We start from the raw sequence: 20,923 nt of genomic DNA, 5'->3' as shown, positions 1-20,923 counted from the left end.
TATTTTTAAAGTGAAAGGAAGGAAGGCATAGTAAGGCATTGAAAGGTTTCTTACTATTAGAATTTAATAAATATATAAAGAAATAATGACGAAGTATTTGTGTGACTAGAAAGACGATAAGTCAATTGTTTCTACATTGTCCTTTGGTTTCGAATTTGTTCCTAGAGACGCGTTTAAAGTACAGGTAATTAATTGATAAGGAAATATATAAAATTAGTTAAAAATATATACATTTCTTAACAACATATTTTTTTTTTTTGAAATTCATTTCAAACTTTGTTCATTTGTATCTAAATAAATTAATGTTTCAAAAACATAAAATAAATATGTTTGTAGTTTGAAGTATTACGCCTATCAATGAAGGTAGTCTTCATTAATTAACCAGAAGTTGGTATTTCATACAAGTTTAAACTATAACACCATCCATTCTAAATTACCAATTAAATACATTCATGCTATCCTTTCATTTGTATCCATTAAAGTTACTTATTTATTATATATTCAGGAGTAAAATAGCTTTGAGCACTTAAATTGTATAATATAGCACATAGTACTTAATAATTAGTAATTTTTATCAGAAAAGTTATATTAAAAATCCAGTGCATCTAGTATAATAATAAGCTTCAAACTCGTATATTATATGATTTAATTAGTATCCAAAAAATATATAAGAAATGGAACATATGCGGGTATTAGGATCAAATTGGTGCACTTTAAAAAAAATTTAAATTATCACCGAAACTGCATTTTTCGGGAGATTTGCTTGAAAATTGCCCTGAATTGTACATATGATTGTTGAAAAAGAGTTAATTTTTATGTATTCACCTCCAACATCAATCAAAGCATGGATACGGGCCCAAAAGGAGGAGCAGGCGTTGACGAGGTAGTTCCTTGGTATATGTGTCAAATTTCAATTTGTTTTAGATTCGACGTAGCCCCAGTCAAAATAATCCATCAGATTAAGATGTGGACTTATTAACTTCCCTATGAAGTCATATCAGTACTCACTCAGCCACTCCAGCGACCTGCCTGAAACATTACAAGGTGCTGACTCTTTTTGCCAGACCCAAGGGTGATCTCTAGCAATTTACTTGATACAAGGCAGTACAATTTCTTCCATCGATCATGGTCGATACTTTTTTGATTAATTCGCTTGTCACGAATTTTTGGACACTTTCTTGGTCGATTTTATTGCGGTTGATGATGATCTGGAATAATCAATTTCCAAAAAATCTTTTGTACGGTCTGGATTGAGATACCAGTCATATTTGAGACATCCGGATTTGAAATCTCTATAATACCGTAGACAAAATCATCGTTTCATTGCAACACCGTTCCACCTCTGTAAATTAAAAAACTATTCAAATTGATATCCGTCCTTCAGTTGAATATTATATGCTATGCAACAGCCCTATCCTATCCCAATACACACTGGCAGGGTATGAGCAAGGAGACTTTCTCCAGCAGGGGTGATTCATTAAGACGTTACTTGAAAGCCACCATCGTTGCCAAGGGAGCCTGCATTACAAAGTCATTGTTCTGAAAGGGTGTGGAAAGAAAATTGAAGAATACAAAACGATAAAATTTTCATGCAATACCCAGTACAAAAAAATTGTTTTTCAGATAAATAATTTTTTTATTTAATCTTTCACCTATATTCTTTTACTTTTATTTCCAAAAGATTTATTTTCGATAGGAAAAATTAATAATAATATTTAAAAAAATAAAAGACTATTTAACATATTGGCATGAGAAAAGAGGAATAAAAAGATTTCAAAGATTTTTATTATAATACAAGTTGTTGCCAAAACAAACTGTAATAACTTTAAAAGAGTAAAATTGTGATAATAATTCAAATTACATGGTCGAGTGCCCTCAAATGAGGAGAAACATACAAGAAAATATTTATATAAATATGTCCCTAGACAAAAAAGAACCAGGGTTTTCTTTGCTTACTTCGTAAAACTCGACTACAAATTGACTTATTTTCATCGCATCACATTCTCAGTCTGTTCATTACTTATGTATGAAAGAGTTATGTGGTTATCGAGTTTGGTCAAGATCTCGTCTTGGATCTTGTCTTGTTCTTGAACAATTTAAAGTTTTATTGTTGGTGACAAGAACCTAAGCAACTAGACATAAGAATTTCAAAACGAGAAATGTAAAATTTCATTTCTAAAAATGAAAAAATCGAAATTTAATCTCAAATTTTAATAATTAATTTATATCTCATTTCTCTGTATAAGTTGTTTTAATTATTACTTCACAACAACTACGTTTTACCATAAATTTAAACTTTTTGGTCACTGTAAACCATTTTCAGTTTTTTTAAAATAAAAATTTAAGAAAAAATAAAATAAGACCGATTAAGAAATACAAAATTATCTCAGGTGCAACATCAGTTCTTTAATGGCTTCTCAGCAAATGTTTGAAACTATAGCGGGTTAAATTTATACCTTGATGTTTGTAATTTAAGTTATTACTGTATACTACTGCTATGGTTAACATTTAAAACTAAGTCCGGTTTTACACTCAAGATAATTTGTATGTTGTAATCGGTCTTATTTTATTTTTTCTTAAATTTTTATTTAAAAAAAACTGAAAATGGTTTACAGTGACCAAAAAGTTTAAATTTATGGTAAAACGTAGTTGTTGTGAAGTAATAATTAAAACAACTGATAAAAGCAGCTAATACAAAATATTTTTTTACATTTTACATCAGGAAATAATGTGAAAAAAAGAGATCTATCGACTATCGAGTTAATTTGTTGATTAGATTTCTGTTATATTTCTTATAAATTTATGACATGATAATTTATTTATTAATTAACTATTTTACATTACGACATTTACAGACAAAACAAACTATATTAATTGAGCAAGTTTTTTCGCTGAAAATTTTTCTCAATGTAAATTTAGTATGGACATTTTTTACCAGTGCCAAGAGTAGGGCCAGTTTTAATGTAATTCACAAAAGGATGAAAGCAGCTCACATTTTTTATCCTGATGGTGCTGTACTTTGATAGTATTTTTAATAAGACTCATTTCATAGGTAATTACAGGCCAAAGAAGCACTTTGGATCCTAAACAATGAAATTAATCTGTTTGCAACCATAATTTGCTCAATTGAAGTAGATTTAAAGCACATGCAGGTCGAATACCGTGTGTTCGTAAACTAAGATATTGTTCATTAATCAAGATAAAAAAAATTTATCAAAACTAGTTGTACATATGCCATTACCTTAAAAGAAGTACATTTTAACATCCTTACGAAATGCAATAAACTATTGAATCAATTAATAATATAAGTCGATAAATTCAATAACAACTACAAATCTTAATTACATTTCAACATAAAATTTTAACTAATTCTAAGTTTTATTTATTAATATTTTCGATGCAGTTTTCTACGTGCTCTCATTTTTTAATTTTAATGTTTTTTAATTAGACAAAATAGTATATTTTTCCTAGACAAAACATTAGGTATGCTCTAATTAAGAAGTGAATCACATCAGGCTTTCAGAGTTGTATTTAAGGTTATTTTTTATTATAAAATACATATTTTTTAAAGGACCTTTTTTGTTTGATATTACAATATTAGTTTATAATCATTGCAAAAAATAAAATTTGACAATATATATTTACAAAATAATGGTCATAATTTTAACAACATATTAATTTTTGACAACAAAAGCTTTCTCTTTAAAAAATGTTTTAAATTTGGCTAAAAATACTTTAAGTCGGGAAAATCCCCAAATTCACGAGTGTGGAGGTTTTTTATAAATTCGTTGAACCTCAATAGCATTAATTTTGTCCCAAGGGAGAGACATTGTTCGCCATTATAAATGCATGCTACCTCTTAGATATACTAATTATTAAACTTATAATCAACTAACTTCATTGCATGAATAAATTCGAATATATGGATAGCTTTAAAATACGAAAACAGTCCTTTTATTCTCAAATACACACAATAATCCTCAAGGGAGAGAGAAGAAACTCATGGCATAATTTAAAGAGGGATATGAAGTTCTTGTTACATTTGGATAATAATATAGAGGAAGATCCCACTAAGTCAATGAAGGTTAAACCTTGTTTTATTTTGTTAATACACATGTGGGCATGTAACTCAATTTACTTTTTACATACGTAGTGGGGGTATGTACATACACCAAACTATGTTAGTGGGTTTTTATTTGCAAAACTAACTCTTAAATATGGAAGTTTAAGAATGTCAGCACAACTTTATGTGTATTTGAGTTCTTTACTAATTTCATTGTTTTTTTGTTTTCATACTGAGTTATTAAGAGGCCACAGATAGAAGGGTGTATTCAACTACATAATTGACCTATAATATTCATTTATATATGTAATTATTTTTTATTTGACGAATTGATATAAAAAGAAGACTCTTTTATGAGCAAAGGAATTCATTCAACGAATTGACATCCTATATTATATTAGTGATTATATATTGTATTGTATTTCAATAATATAATTCTCACCAAAATTACCTGCTGCTAGTCCTTTATTAGAATGACTTAAAACAAGATATTTGTACTATCTACTCTTCTATTCTTAATTCTTATCTTGGACAATTACTACCTATTTATTTCATTTTTTGATTAAAAGTATGTATTTATAGTAGTAATATGGACATTGTACATATAAACAACACCAGTTTAATTTCTAAATAGGACTCATTCGCTCCAAATTATTCTTAATTGTGTCCATAATCTTTATCATCTAGGAGCTTAGAGTTATACTTCCTTTTTACTTGTTGATCGCTCATGATGATAAAATGACTAAATGATTTATGTAAAAAGGATGGCAGAAACCGAATATCAAAAAATAATCAATAAACCTTTTCATAGTAATGAGAAAACAAACATTAATTAACAGTCCACGGTTTGCTACCGCAACCTGTACATATATAGGAAATAAATATACTACAAAGGCCGTTCAAGGATGATCTCCCATAGAGGTCTGGAACCCAATGATGATACAATAATGATGACTCTTCTTGTATGGCTTAAAACGCAAAAAGGAAAAAAGTGTTTTAGGACGACATCGAAACGACAAATTTCGATCATATAATTTATATACATATTTAAAAAAAACCAAAAAAACTTACGTACGTTCACAAATGAAAAGACAAAAGAATTCAATTTTATAGGTTTAACACTATTCACCACTTCATTAAAATATCAGAGTTACAACAAAATAGTAGACATATAATGGAATAATAGTATGGACAATTACATACAATAATTAACTTGCCATATTTAGTTATGTACTAAGAAGAGAGTTAATTAAATGACATATGAGTATGACTTAGTAATGAGTAAATCACCTTGTGTTTCTGGTTTTAATCTTGCAGTGTTATGTTTGTTAAGAAATTTTAAGTACTCTATACGATGAAATATTCTGACAAATTTCTTAATGATTTGACATTTTCGTGGGGGTATTTTGTAGACAATAAGTCAGTGAGTCTTTATATTGCAAAAAGGATCAAAGTCAACTCAAAGATTATGAAATTTTAAAAATTAACTTTCCATTTCTTTATAAAATTCCAAGAATTCTCCTGATGGCTGCATGAGACCTCCTTGACATCTAGAAACAATGAATGGACTTGCATGTACGAGTTGATCAGAATCTAAATATTTTGTCTTTGTACCGAGACTTGAAAATTCTTCATGAATTTTATTTCCCGCAAATCCAGTAATTTAAGTGAATGCTTCTTTTTTACATTCCTTTAATGGATCCAGTAGTTCATCATCTTTTATTTTTTTACCCTCATGTTCTAAAATATCATCAATGTCCTTATCTTCATCACCATTGTTACAATTTTCATACTTATAAGTATCAGGACCTTTATCTATCATTTCACGTGATGAAGTGATTTATACCTAGCTTGATTAAAGGAAGAACATCGGCAAAAATGTGAATTGAACGACTGAAATCCGCTGGACTTCCAAATGACGTTTGATCCCCCGTTATCCACAACCGTTTCCGACAATTTTGATTTTTCGTTCCCACGTCAGAAACCATTGCGTATATTTTGATTCCTATTTTCTCTAACTCAGAAATAGTTTAGAACAATAAATCTTTGGTGATCGCTCTATCGTAACAATAAAAAGTTGCTTGTTTCCAGGATGAAATCAAACCTCGAACCATAAGGAAATAAATGTATTATTACCTTATTATATTTTTTATATAGTTGTAGTAATATTAAAATGATGGCTGTTATCAGGATAAAAAAGGTAAGCTGTATAATTAAAAAAATCTGCAATATTGAATAAATTTGATGTTTTCATTTAGTAAGATAATGAAGTACCGGAGACTCTGCATTGATATCAAATCATTTCCTCATTTCTTTGACAAATTGTCACTTCTTTGGATAATGACATTTCATCAAAATAAAGGACATCATATACATAGTTTAGCTTCTTACTCCTTATTGTTTTTCAATCAATTTTAAGATATCCCTTTGTACTCCTGTAGGTGTTTCGAAATCTTTAATCCACCTTTTGAGGGTTATCACGCTCGATTAAGGCTATAACTTTTTGTCCCTTATATATTTATAAGTCCTACTTGAGGGACTATTTAAAACAAGGCCATTAAAAATGTCTTCTTTTTCCAACCGTGTCTTAGATTTTTCCTTAGCTTTGGCTATTTTTGTTTGAGAAGGTGTGAACCACTTAAGAAGTTCTTTTCTCACGAGTTGTTTAATACTCTTCTTTGACTTGAATCTTACATTTACATTTCTACAGATTGAGGGATTCTGTAAGTAATTGTACCTGGTTCTGCAATACTTTAATTTTGTTTCCAGCAACTTAGTCTGAGATCATTCAAATCTGGGATCCGGTAGTTGCCATTTCAGGTTTCACTTGAACACTCTAGTATGTTCCTACAAATTAAGTAACATTTGTAATGAGTTTTTCATGCTGTATATTCCAATTACATTTATTTTTTGAATAAGTAGTTCTGTGGCAAATTAAAAATACAAGCATTTTTATGGATTAATAATTTATGTAGTACGGGACCTTAATCCCCTGGCCTCACATTTTTTTCATTTTTTCATAGAAGAAATAAAAAGTTCTGAGGAATTTTAGCTTTATTTTGACAATAAAATTAACATAGTTAGGATTCTCCAATTTAGATCAAAAATGTGCCGCTTTGTTGGATAACTTTTTTCCATTTTGAAGGCAATTTCATAATTCCACGATTGAAGAAGCCTTCGTCTGTATTGGTAAAAACTTTAACAGCTCATTTTCACAAGCATCTCTTGAGGCTAGTAATGTCCAACGATAAAAATTTGGAAATGCTTGAAAAGGTGATTATCACTTGGTGCCAAGTCTGGACTATACGGTGAGTGCAATAAAACCTCCTATTGAAGTATTTGGAGCTTCTGTTGCGTCGTTGTCTTAATGAAATGTAACACCCTTTCCATTAACAAATTCTGGCCTGGTTCAATCTGGTCAGTTGTTGACAATATAAGTCGAATCGACGATCCTTTGAGTCACTTCACCATGCATTGACCACAATCTTTTTCGGCTGTTGTTCTCGTATATGACCGATTTTTCATCGGCAGTTACCAAATGCTTCAAAAATGGATCGCTTTCGTTACATTCCAGCAAACAATCACAAACATCCATTCGATCCAAAAGTTTATTTTACTTCAATTCGTAGGACACCCATAGATCGAGCTTCTTCTTAAAACTAGCCTTAGGTAAATGGTTCCAAACAGTTTTTTGGCTTATCTTCCGTTCCTAGGGAATGGAATAAGGGCTCACATACCAGTCCACCTCGACGATTTCTATTATTTTATCGATATTTTTGATAATTGCCTACCAATGCGTGCCTCATCATCGACATCCATATTGTCAGAATATAATTGATGGAACTACCGCTTTGCCATTACATTCAATACTATATTGAATATGAATCCAAGAAAAGAGATGCACCTTCGTGAGTTATTTAATCTCGTTGATAGTAAAAGTAGTAAGGGTAGATAATTTAGAGGTCACCCACCATCTTCGGACAAGATTCATCAATAAATATTCCTCTCTTTCTATCGATGGAGTTTTTTTCATTTCTTCCAGCCTCAATTAAGGCCACGACTATGATTCATTAACGTACCACAAGTCAATGAGTCCTTTTGAAATAGACTCAGCATTCCGGATCCGTTATTCCTTACTCCTTACAATAGTAAATATATAAACAAAACAAAATTACAGCTTACTTCTTTATCATTATTTCTTTTTTCTTCTTCTCCTAGCTATATAATTAATCTGATCGAGATACAACAGTAAAGTTCGAACTGAGAATAGAAAAACATAAAAAGGCGGCGAAAATTTACTCGAGGAAAAATTACCAGGGGAAAAAATTAAATGCAGAAAAAATGTTTGGGGCGAAAATGTTAGTGATAAAACTCACTAGAACCAGAACAGACCTAGTTATATCTTTCATATACTACTAAAAATATTTACAATGAACCATTTGATATTATTATATGGTCTAGTGACCATATAATAATATCAAATGGTTCAACCTCTCTTATTAAAGTTTTTTGCTTATTAGTTATTACTTCACCGAAAAAGATCCAATTTTTCTGTAATTTTTTTTCTAGAATACAGAAACAATTTTATGAGCAATTATGCTTTTTTTTTTTTATGTTATGGAAACGATTACCAAATTTTTATTCTTTTTTGTTGTTATATTTATAATAATAACCTCAATTTCCTGCATAGTAGTAGCAACAATTAAAGATTGAAAGTTTTATGAATTTATAATTAGTTTTCGGAAGAGATAGTTTTTCCAAATGTCTTCATAGAAATTGCTTAAAAATAAAACTACTACATATTACATTTCTGAGGATACAATGAGGACACCCACTTTATTTGAAGGAATTCAGCATGAGATATTTCTTAGTATTTGAAAGATAAGTCTAATCGACCCTACCTTTATCTTTTTTGACATTTATCTTTTTCTTTCTCTTTGAGATTCGATGTTTTTCATAACCCAGATGAACTGTTTTACTTCTCATGGGAATACAAAAATCTGGCTTTCTTACGAAAATTAAAATTTAAAGTCTAATACATTTTAAGAAAGAAACAGATATTCATAAAAAAAAATATTATATTATCCATTCATAGTACATACATTCGAGGGATAAAGAATATATAGTTATAGAAATTAAGAAGATTAATGTATAGCGTGCAAAAAAAAAAAAAAAAAAATTGCTCTTGTTATAATGTAATGGATGTATATGTCACTTCGTTACCTTTATTGTATATTAGAACCTTTCATTCTAAAAAGAAACAGGGTAGAAAGCTCTAATCACTTGGTAGTTGCAGAATTTTTCCAACTATGGTATTATTATTCTATGATAGTTGTAGGGAATTGTTAACAACTTAACAAGAGCTAATTCGAATTCAACTAATCAACGTTCAAAACACGGATAAGAGAAAAAGAAACAGAAGTCCCGACAGCTGACAAATAAATCTAGCATACATTTTTATGTTATTGAAGTAACGCTCTGATGTACATATGTATAAAGTTATAAAAATTAGTAGGGCGAAAAGAAACTTTGAAAAATACTTTTGTTAATTTTGTAGTCCACATTTTCTTTCATACCAAAAAGATGATTTATTTATAGTATACTATTCAAATACATTTTCCCTTCTTTCTTTTGTGACTCTCATTGTATAACAACCCCTTTATATCCTTGTCATTAAAAAAAATTGCTGATAGCAATCGTCATTCCTTTTTGTTAGTAAATCTACAAAATATTTACAAATATAAAACTTCATGCATGCACATAATATGGCTTATAAATACATCCTCGAGCATGCATATGTACGAGTACTCAAAGAAACATGTAAATCATTAACAAATGTTGTTGTTTTTTTTTGTTTCGGTTTACTCAAGAGATGCAAAATATATTATTTAAACATGCATCATTAATTAAATTGCAAACTAATGTTAACCCATCAATTAAAGTGTATATATTAGGGGTATTATAAAAACAAAAAGCGAGATATCATGGGTTTTTATGCCCCCCGAAAGTTACTACTTGTATGCAACAACTAAAGTGACTCCCACATGTTTTCCAATGTTTCGTTATAAGTAATTAGCAGTAGTACACGGCATTTCCTAGTGTAAAAAGTGTCGGCTAAATTTCCTTAAATAACCACTGGAAAAATATCCGTATTACTCTCCGTTTTTCATGAGAACGCTTATATCAATTGATACTTATATCCAATGATGAAAATCCATTTTAGAATGGGCATGTTAAAAAAAGAAACCGAAAATCAACATGGTGACCCTGACAATTTGAAGAATGTTTTGCAGAAGAGGAAGAATAATGCTCATGAAGTTTCAATAGATCAGCAACAAACAGCTGTGATAAGAGGGAAAAGGAGAAAAGGATATAAGCAAGTACATTTGCTAGAATTACTCTCATGTCGATCCCCAATTTTATTCTTTGTCCAATAACGATGTACAATTATAACTCAGCAACAAATCCTCATCTTTACGCTCCATCTTTTATGAGGACACACGAATCTTAAATCTATTTAGGAAAGGATGTTCACTACTCAGGAGTTAAATAATAATGACAACTGCTAAGGAAAAGAAAATTCATTCTTCAGATACACATTCAAAAAAAAAAAAGTGGCCAGCTAAAAAATACACTGGATTTTCATAAGTATTTAGATTAATTCATATTTGCTCTTTCATCAATAATGAAAGAATAATTATAAGAGTTTTGGGGGGAAAATGATATGTTGCGATGACTGACTTGTACTTTAGTCTCAAGAGCGCACAAAAATATTATACATCCAATGTATTTATACCAAAGTTTATATTTTATTTCAATCTTAACATATTCTTAAATGCATATGATATACATCAGGGAGCAAAAGCAAACAGAAACAGTGCTCTTTGTATACCTCTATACTAGAGGGTATTGTCTAGAACAAAAATTGAGATAGTAAAAGTTTAACACCCGCGAAAGATGCGTCTTGACAATAAAAATTAATGGAGACAAATTGATTCTGTGTGCCCGCCCCCCTATTTTACGATCAAATGTTTTTGTATAAGTAAAACTTTTTTTTATTCGTCTTATAACAAAATATTTTTTTTAAATATGTGTAATATTATATAATAAACATCTTATTTTATTAAAAAAATTGTCAAGGGATTTTACAAGGTTGCAAAGAGCAATAAATTCTTGTGTGCGTCCCATTTGATTAAGAAAGTAGACCTTCTATAACTTGATAGTAAAAAAGAAGAAGAAAAAAAAACAATTTCCCCCCTTTTACACTATTTCACCATGCAAATAATGTGAAATGCGTTTTGTTTTTTTAATGTTCTGCAACATACTATTGTACATTTTCTGGTACATCTAGTGATCACTCTTTGTTTGACCATAGATTACCTAAAATTTGGCTAGACACAAGCCACGTAATCCGGTTATTAGAACTTTTAAAATAAATAATCTCTAAATAAACTTTTCTCTAACTTGCCTCATTATATGAGTATTTCAGTTCCAAATATTTGCAATATTATTGCAAAGTTATTATTTATGTTAATAAACAATCAATAATAGTGATTAGAAAACTTAGTCCAAAATAATAAATTGGTACAATAGGGTGTTTTATTTGACATAAATGAAGACTGAAAGTATATTTAATAGTAATATATTTGACAACTGGTATAAAAAATAAGATTGGAGTTGTAAAAATGAAGAAAAACCATCAAAATAAACGTGCGTAATACGCGGTACCAAAAGACAATATTGATTTATTATCATACTTTTTACTCGAATTATCTTTGTTTAAAGTAGAAAATAGGTGCTTTTTATTCAGAAGCACATAACTTCAAGTCAAATAGATTCAAAAAGTTTAAAATGATCTCAATGGATACCTGAGAGTAAGAAATTTGATTTAAAAATATGTGCTTCCACAAAAACGCTCTATATCGTTGTCAATTTATGATAAGGCCACGACAATATTTCAAGGAAAAACTCATTTTTTAATTGATCTGATAATGAGAACCCATAAGTATTCGTATGCCCCAGCTAGAAGAGATAGAATAAAAGAGGGAGAAGAAAAAGTGAGATAGAAACAAAGAGAGAGAAAAAGGAGAAAAAGAAAAGATATATTATACAATTTGTTATAACATTTAGCCTCATGCCTCAAACTGTATAAATAAATTACTTCAAGCTTCATGGACACAAAAGGACTCGTTCCATAACCGTAGTGAGTGAAGAATTATAAAAAATGGACATTCAAGGGGGTCCTCGGAACAAATCCTTTTCTTTTTATCTGTCTTTGTTTCTATTTCTTTTCTTCTTCTCTGTCTTTGTTTCTATCTCTACTAGCTGGGGCATAGGAATACTTGTGGATTTTTATTATGAGATCAATTCAAAAGTTAGTTTTTTCCTTGAAATATTGCTGTGGCTTTATCTTAAATTGACTACGATTTAGAGTGCTTTTGGAGACGGTTTTTTTCTAAATTAAAATTCATACCTTCAGCTAACGAATGCAATATTTTTAAAGTTTTTGAATCTATTCGTCTTGAAGCTATGAGTCTCTGAATAAAAAGCACCTATTTTCCAATTTAAACAAAGATAACTCGAGTTAAAAGTATGATCCAGATATTATAAAAATTGTTTTATAATTTTTTAACATTCGGTATTAAAATATATTAAAATAATTTATCCCTATCTTCAACACCGAGGGCTAAAAACAGCTTTGAACCTTAAAAGTAGCCAAAAAAAAAATGTCCTTATTATGAAGCAATGAGAGAAAAAATTAAATAAAACATTTTTGTACCATTTTTGCTGTTGGACAGTTTAATTAATTATTTTCTCAAAAAGAGAATTATCATTTAACTAATTTTGTATGTTGTACAAAATACCTTAATCTGATTTTGTTATGTACAGAAATTGAATTTCCAATCAAACCTATCCATCCAATCTACTCTTATTTTTTTGTTGGTACACAATTGATAACAAATTTTTATTTGAGCTTCGACAAATTTTAAATATCATCTTTCCTCAAAAATTTTGAACCCTTAATTATATTTCATCACTTTTCCGTTAATGGTTTACCTCAGCCATTGACATCATACTAGTCTTTTCTTTAATTGTCACTTCTGTTTTTAATCTTTAAAATCTTAAATTACTTTTTCTCAAGATAAGCCTTTTTAGTTCTCCATTTGTCCATTTAGTTACTGTATCAAAATCTTCACTTTTAAAATAAAGAGATCAGATAATATTTTTAGAGCTATCAACGGATTTACCATCTATGTATATAAACAATAATAATTGTATATAAGCTTTCATTAGATATCACTGAAATAAATATATAGTATTTTTTACAAGATTTCTGACTTATTGGAATAGCTGATTTCCATTTATTAAGAAATTGATACAGAAAATTTGGGCAAATAAGTTATTATCCTATTATCATTGTGCTTTAGACCAGATATGTTGCAATTGTGGGAACAAGAAACCACACCATTTGAAGGCACATTTCACGTCTATAAAGAATAATCACTCTATATGCAAAATACTATTTATTTATAACTAATTGACGATTAAAAATACATTAATATAAGCTATTGAATAAAAAAAGTAATACTTATAATAGAGAGGTTGCATGATTTTAAAAGTGAATAGTTTGTCCAGATGTTAAGTAATCCATGGTTTGGCCCATATAAAATAGACAAAACCTTAATGCGTCATATTTTAAAAGTGGGTGTATGCGTGATCTCTTGGTTTATTAGTTAAACATTTATGCATTATAACATATGCATAACAGTTAAGCATTATAGTGCAATGACGCATAATTATAATGTGCTTGGAATCATTGACAAAGTTCCAGACAAAAGGATCATGGAGTAAAATAAGCGGAGAGAGAGGGAGACAGACAGAGAATATAAAGGAAAATCAAAGCCTTCAGAAGAAACAGTTTACCGACAGTGATATTCCATTTCCATGTTTTCAAGATTTATCAAGAGAAAAGAATGATGAGCAACAACAAGAAGAAGCCATTACGACTTTCAACAATTCAGAAATAAATAAACTGAACTACCCAAATATTGCAATCTTAACTGACAGATTTAGACTGTCTGATGCAGTAATATTAGTAATTTGCAGCTCTCTGTTGGAAGACATGAAATTGTTCAGTCCTTCAAGTACTGGCAAGTGATCGGCAAAAAGATTAAAGAGAGAGACAAAGAATAACGAAACTTAATTATGAACTCTCAAACAGAGAATTGCATAAATTATGCCAAGACAAAAGTGGTTATTGATGAAAATTGATGAAAAAAAAGTCAACTATCACCTTATCAATTCCGCCAATATTACAATTAAGGTCCCATCAAGACCTTACAAAAGCAGATTTGCAACTTAAAAACTTTCCTTGTGATTCAATGAGCTGTAACAATTGTTTCAGAGGATTCTGAGAAGTTTATGGCAACATTCAATAAGGATGTTTATACATGTGAAGATGTTTATTAGAAAAAATATTTTTATGTAGGTATGTGTGATTGTAAAATGTATCATATTTAAAATACAGTAGTATTTAAATTAAGATTCTGAGAAATAGTACTTACCTTGCAAAAAGGGAAAAAGGGTTTTATTTTTTCTTCTTTCGATGATCAAATGATCGAAGTTCTTTTTTATCAAACAGTGCGTGCACAAGCTTTTATTGCTCTTTGAACCCTTGGAAAGTCCCATGACATTTTTTTTAATAATAAAATAAGATATTCATTATACGATAATACACACCTTTTTTAATATAATTATTTTTTTATATGACGGATAACAAAAAGTGTTTCTTAAACCTTTGCTATCTCCTTTCTGTTTTGGACGATACCCTCCAATATACACGCCTGCAATATTTCATTAATAAGACTACATTGTTATTTCTTAGATCAGAAATATATATGTGATATACATAAGGGAGCACTGACTTATACACCATCGATGTATATGTAGTCACCTGCAATATTTCATTAGTACGACCACATTGTTATTTTTTATATCAAAATATGTTTATGATATAGATCAGGGAGCACTATATACAGTGCATGTGAGGATTCAAATTATTTAAAGACAATAAATTTTACAGAAGTGAAAGAAACTCAGTAAATTAAGTTTCCAGATCATCACATTTGTTTAAATATTTATAAAAATGTGTAATGTACTTAAGAATTCAATCGGATTTTAATACATATTCGTTTGCCCGAAAATACCTTAGCTAGCACGACAAAAGCTCACATTGCGTCGTTTTTGGCTTATTATCTAATCTTTAACGACTGTGACAACGGAATATAGTTATTATTATATTGTAGAATACAATACACCACCAGTTGACTAAAAGTCAACTTGCGTATCATCAAAATTCTTCTAACTCTTTTTAAAGAAATATGATTCATCAAAAAATGTTATATCTCATATTGCTATAAAAACACATTTAATTTTGTGTAGATATGATACAGTTTTATTTTGTGTATTATATTGATTCTTTAATATGCATATAACATTTAGTTTAATGAATTATATATAATTAAATGAAACTTATATAAAATGCAAAATTTCCCATAGGGGTAAAACCCCGGTAAATCCCAAGAAAATGGGATCCAAAGGGAGAAACCCTACTATGTACCTTAGTAAATTTATTTCTATGTGAAATTTACTACATATTATATACAAAAAATATAGATAATTATACATTTTTACAAATAAATTATGTGATATTATCTACATATTAAGTCAAATGTATGTATTCAATACGGATGCTGTAAAAACGTATGCGTTTGGCATCTATCTTTATCAGAAGATTTTCTAATTATATTTATTTGTATGTATTTCTGAGTGATGATTATTATATTAAATACTCGTAACAAATATATAAATGTACATGAGTCACTTTATATTTATTTCCCATCAGATTTGAATAAAATGTATTATGTCAAATAAACTACCATTAGGAAACTCAAAAATATAATTACAGACCTGTAACATGATTCAGCTCTAAGGAACTCCTTCTTATGATAAGTTTGATAAAAAACCCTCTCAAAAACTCTTGCATTTTGGAATGTATCAACAACTCATCTGATAGATGCAGATAATTAATACACCATTTGATAACTATTGTGTTATGCAACAAAATATTTTTTTTTAATCTCTTATAAAAAAATATGTTTAACCTTTACCATATTTTTTTATGTTTCTTTAATTGGTCAGATGGAGTTGCACTCACTTAGTATGAGTAAAAAAATTTAGTAATACACTTATTCCATCTGACATAGGAATTGTCTTTGAATTTGTCGATATATATTAAGTATATTTTCTTATCAAAGAGCCACTGAGCATCGAACTTACGCACATTGAGTTCAAGAGAATAATTTCTCGCAAGTCCATTGGGCTAGGTATAATTTTACTTTCAATATCTCAAACATTGTATCCTATATTTTTGATAAAAAATCTATTAGAATAAGATCAAATCCATATCTCACTTTTTAAAAAAAGATGGGAGTGGTAGGTCTCTTGACTTAGGAGATATGAGACGTTTAATTTGCTCATAGATATAAAATTGTATAATAAAATTTTCCTTTGAATGTTTTTTTGATATTTAATGCTTATGAAGTCAAGCAAATCTTTTGATTTTAAAACACTTCACATGTAACATTCATTCTCATAAATAGTTATTATAAGAATGTATTTAAACCATTGTTTTTCGCTGAGACATAGTTATATATTCTAATAATAGGCGGCAATTTATATTTTAAACAACTCTAAATATCATAAAAGGAGACAACAATTTTCCCCCTCTCTGATTAGGTTAACTGTCAGCTGTTGATTCTTCCAATTTTGAGCCTATTCGATGAACAACATTGATTTTTTTTTAACAAATTTGAAATATTAAAGATATATACAAATACATTTTACAATTTATGACTCAACATGGACGAGTGTATTTTTTCGTTTATATTCCATGCATCAACTCCTAAATTCCACTTCTTTATTTGGTGGGGTTGGGAACTTTTCAGTCTTTCATATGTTTTTTAATTTCACACTAAATCATTAATCTACATTTTTTTTCCTATAGTCTTTTAGTAGATAGGCCTTATGATTCCTTTATCGTTCCTTAGTATTTATACATTGCATCCACGAATCAATCTCAATGTTGATTCTTTTAAATAACCAATCGAATCCTTGTTCCAATTGACGTCACAAATACATAATAAAATAATTAAAATGTGTTGATTACGAAAAATTGTCCTTCCTAAAAGAATAGGAAACATTTAATGAAAACATATTGTAGCTAATAATGTGTTGTTTTTGTATGCCCAAGAAAAGGACTAAAGAGCAAATGCATGTTATCCTTTTTTAATTTCAAGAAGCAAGTCCTTTGATATCCTTTTCCAGATAATTCCTAAATTATGGGACATATTTCACGGCACTAACACATTTACATTGTATTTTGTTGTCTGCTGTCGAGGTTTCTACTTCTTTTCACCTTATCAGTTTTATAAAAGTTTATTTGTTGAATTTGAATAATTTAATTTGTGAAATAAATTGGACCTACTACCAACTGATTTTGGCCCTTTATTCTGTATATTTAAGAGTAAAAGGTTATTATATATAAAAATACAATATCGTCCTATAAGATCATAATTTTGAATTGGTAATCATTTCCATAGTTATATATAAGATCAAGGGATCTGAATACAACGAAAGATCTGTTTAAACTAAATGTAAGAATATTGTAAAATGGTTTTATTCTTATTATGATAGTTAAAAGTAAGTGAGTAAATGGCCTATCGATGTAATTATCTTTCTGTCTATTTGAGTATTTATTCTAGGCATTTAAATACACCCAATTCCTATTATCTTTACTCACTTGAAATTTTATTGGTAATCTATATTGCACGTATTGATAACATTTTCTATTTAAGTGGAAATATCTTATATACCTAAAATATGTATATGAACATATATATCATTAGGGTAAAGCCTATTTTTTTTATTTATTTTTCTTGGCCAAGAGGCTAGACTTTAGTCATACAATTATAAGGTTCCATAAAGCATAATAGTGGTGTTATAAGCATATATATAAACAAAACAAAGGTTAGGTTAAAACAACTTAATAAGAACAACATGTACACATAATATAAAATACGGATATAAATAACATTAAAAAAAACTACTAAAATGATAAAATTCATGCCATTTTTTTGCTACTTTGATTGACATCCACGATTGGTAATATATTTTTTAAGGTGGTGTCGTTTGATGATCGTTTCGCGTATTCGATCTGATGCGTTTTTGTTAATATTGTGTTGACTTTCCCTTCTAAGTTTTCAGTGAAGTAAGCCAAGAATTCCTCCTTACAATATGTGCTCCGAAATTATACGACAAATTATCCGCTATTTTTGGTATATTTTTTTAGTGCTTCAGGGCTCATCGTCAGACCAGAAACCGTAAAAAAATTACGAATAATGACGAGAGGTCCGCCACGAAAGACCAACATTTAAAATATTAAAAATAATTTCTTTGTTCAATGAAAAATATAGATTCTTTAAAAAAAATATTAACACGCTGAACCCAAATTATTTACTGTTATCATGGCTTCAGGAACAAGGACATTTTTAAAAAAAAGTAAATATACCTTGTTATACATATTGGAATATTTGCCAAGTAAGCTGGTGGAGCAAGAATATCAAGAAAAAAACATCCTCAACGATCGTGTGATTTTTTTTTTCTTTCTAAATATTAAACTTTATTTTACTTAACACACGAATTGGTACATAAGTAGATAATAATTATAACTAATGACTACATAGAGCCTGATAGATTGAAATTTAAATACATCATACAAGTTATCATTGGAAAAAGTAAAAAAAATGTAACTCTGGATTTTTTTTTTTTTCTGAGGCGTGTAAGATATAAATTATAATTTACAAGTACAAAAATGAATAATGAATATTTGTACAATCGATAAGGTATTTTTTTATATATTGTTTTTTTCTTTTCTCCCCCATTTATTTTCCCTCTCGTCTCCCTCCACCCTACATAAAGCAGATCCTTTTAATTATTATACAAAAGAAAAAATAAACACAAGAGAAGAAGAACACTGAATAATAAAAAAAGAACTGTCAATATTTGCGACAGGATTAACGTAGCAGTGCGCGTGCACGCGTTTATTCTTCAAATCATTCCGGTATTATTGAACAGTTTAACTGGACTCCGTGGCATTTATTTTTGTAAACAATAATAAGAAACCTCGAAATAAGTGACTCTATCCTCATGTCTTCGTCAGTTCCTGTAGACTTGAAGAAAAGCCAGTCCCTCTCCTTCATTGTTACTCCGTAGCCTTCATTAACCCTTTCCTCGAACATGCCTCGTATCTCCGATAACTCCCGACAGCCCACAAAGAGGTGAGAGGAGGTTTTCACTTTATCTTTACGGAAACCACACTTTCTTTCTTCTTCCAGGGTACGTTTGGAATTCGTATAGATAGATCCTGTCGCTAATTGGTATCGAAATAGCTTCTGATGCGAGTTTGTGTAGGGATTATTTAAAATACGTTCCGCATTATTCAGAATGGAGTTGTCAAGAGCGCCATGACTATTAAGTAGCCGTTTCTTCATTAATTCTCTGGGTTTTGTTATGCCTTAACTCCTTGCTATTACATTTTTAATTTATCTGCTGGGAACATTTCCAAAGGCCAAGAGACAAGGAGTTTCGGATTCACAACAGCTTTGCTTATCTTTGGAGCTCTGCCAAAGCTTCAAGACGTGAGGTTTTACCAAGAAATTGTATGATGTAAGAGTTGGTTTTCGGTGTTGTTTCAGTTTCCCGAAAGAGGTAATTCCGTCAGACTTGAGTAGTTCAATTTTATTTAATAATCTATTGTTGTAGTTTAGGGGCTCGTGGGGACAAAGTAACGGAAGAACTATTGGGAGAATCGATTTCCATGAGTAGGTCATTCTTTACGATAAATTGTCAACTGATTTAGTAACTTTGCATAACTCTCGTGGACCTATGTGGAGTCGTTCTTTTAGATGGTAGCCCAGCTACTCGTAGAAATATTTTTAATTCTAAGTGCCCAGAAGTCCTCCCCAAGAATCAACCTATTGGACCAATGATTTCCAGCTTGCTTCGGGATTTAGGTAACCTAGTCTCTAATGGGAACCTCTAACCGGCTTTGCGATATATTCGGCCTCTTTTTATTCCATAGGAAGTCCTCTCGAATTCTGTTCATTTTTTTTGCAAATATCCTCTCTGAAATGAGTGTACTTCATAAGGTGAATTACTTTTGGGATCAATACGGAGTTCCAGATTTTAATTTTATCTAAAATATTCAGGCGAAGGGATGAATATAAGTTTTTTAAGTTTTCTAGTTTTGACAAAATTAATGACTCATTTATTTTTATTGGGGTTGGGATGTTTCAATTTTGACACCCAGGAGCAAAGACGTATTAGAGAACTTGAGATATGGAAACTTTGCCTTAAGTGTTAACTCTTCGGACGTGAGGACCACTGTTTTTTCGAGATTAACTTTGGGTCCAGAGTTTTTATTAAACCTCTCCAGTGTGAGAAATACTTCTTTAATCGAACTTGTTAAGGTCTCCGTAGAGCCCTCTATGATTGTTGTGAGGTCATCTGCATACCAGAGTGATTTATAAACTTTATCAACATATTGAAAGCCATTAATTTTTCTATTTCCCATTATTTTTCGGTGAAGACATCTGACGGAAATTAATAATAGATATGTGGATAGACTATCCCCTTGTCGGCACTCCCTTGTACTAGGAAACTGGACGTATTTGTACTATACTAGGAACACTCTTGAGAATAGTGACTATCATTCTTACAAACTTGTGTGGAAAGGATACT

The 20,923-nt window shown here is 29.8% G+C and overlaps 1 protein-coding gene across 3 annotated transcripts in view; it reads left to right on the top strand.

Annotated features, from left to right (window-relative positions):
- The window catches only part of LOC121119320 (CAP-Gly domain-containing linker protein 3), a 77,072-nt gene continuing 56,149 nt past the window's right edge, over positions 1-20,923 (top strand). The window contains exon 1 of one of the 3 annotated variants that reach the window (XM_071889674.1): positions 1-184. The gene's annotated coding sequence lies outside the window, so the exon portion shown is untranslated. The remainder of the gene's footprint in view (positions 185-20,923) is intronic. The other 2 variants (XM_071889675.1, XM_040713955.2) reach the window with 2 other exon arrangements.

Source organism: Lepeophtheirus salmonis, chromosome 6, assembly GCF_016086655.4.
Source record: "Lepeophtheirus salmonis chromosome 6, UVic_Lsal_1.4, whole genome shotgun sequence".
NCBI classification, from domain to species: domain Eukaryota; kingdom Metazoa; phylum Arthropoda; class Copepoda; order Siphonostomatoida; family Caligidae; genus Lepeophtheirus; species Lepeophtheirus salmonis.
The sequence above is the reverse complement of the archived record's forward strand: the minus strand, read 5'-3'. Positions and strand labels throughout refer to the sequence as shown.